This window comes from Cynara cardunculus, assembly GCF_001531365.2.
Source record: "Cynara cardunculus var. scolymus isolate 2C chromosome LG 10, CcrdV1, whole genome shotgun sequence".
In the NCBI taxonomy this organism is placed as follows: Eukaryota; Viridiplantae; Streptophyta; class Magnoliopsida; order Asterales; family Asteraceae; genus Cynara; species Cynara cardunculus.
In genome coordinates, this window is record NC_037537.1 from 26,830,016 (window position 1) to 26,831,283 (window position 1,268).

Consider the following 1,268-nt stretch of genomic DNA (forward strand, 5'->3'; position numbering starts at 1 on the left):
AATATTAATAATGTATAAGTTTTATTAATGTTTATTTATATTTTATAATAAATAATAATAATAATATTAATAAGCGTTATAATTGAAAAAAATGATAATAAACTATCAAAACGTTACTACAAGTATTGTTTGAATAAGTTAGCTTATAAACTAACTTATGTTCATCCAAACATGATTTGTAATTGATTATATTTGTGTTTTATAAACCAAATCTAATTTGTAAGTTATATAAATTGATTTGGGATCATATGAGACCAAAGCTTTTTTGTGAGACCCGTAAGACTAATTCTCAACCGTTGGATTAGATCTACAATCTCAACATTCTTGATCATAAAATTGCCACGAGATTTATCAATAATTACAAAATTGTCATCATGTAACTTTAGACCATTAGATCATTGCTTATAAAGTTGATCAGTGAACATAAGTTGGTCTCACGGGTCTTACAAAAAACCCTACGAACCCAACCCTATATAAATTAGTCTATATATAACTTGAAGAGGGTTGTAGTGGTTGACGAAGACGTTTCAACTTTGTTGCATATTTTTGATGATGGATTATTTCCGTTATTCCACTACGACACTTCAAATAATTGATGCGATTGGTGGTGGGAAAAACTGGTCCAATTTTTCAATTCCATTTACACATTTTATTTTAATTTAAAAGCAAATTTATTGAAATAAATGTTGTAAAAATAAATAAATGATGCCATCCATATTGCCATTGTTTTCGAGGAGAAAAAGTACAAACTATTATATTTATATATATATAGAGAGAGAGAGAGAGAGAGAGAGAGAGAGAGAGAGAAGGGGATTTGGTTTACGTGAGACCAACCTGTTTTCATTAGACCACTTTTTTACACTTGAAATTTTACAGCAAAACGCTATGAAAGTAAGAAAAAAGCCGAATCTTCAAAACAAAAACATTGTGAAGGTTACTTTCACAGCGTTTTGTTGTGAAGTTTCAAGTGTAAAAAAGTGGTCTCACGGGTCTCACAAAAACAACCTGGTCTCACGTGATCTCAAGTCTCTCTCTCTCTCTCTCTGTATATATATATTTCACTTTATACACACACAAAAACAATTTATCTACCACAAATAATAAACTGGTTTTTTTGGCATTTGGAATTTTGGGTAGCACGGATATGTCAACTTGTACATTAAAATAGAGAAAAGAGAAGAAAGATTCTAAAAATCTCTAAATTTAAAGAAATCTCAAAAGAACGAGAAAAATTATTATTTTAATACTTTCCATCAATAAAAGGTGTT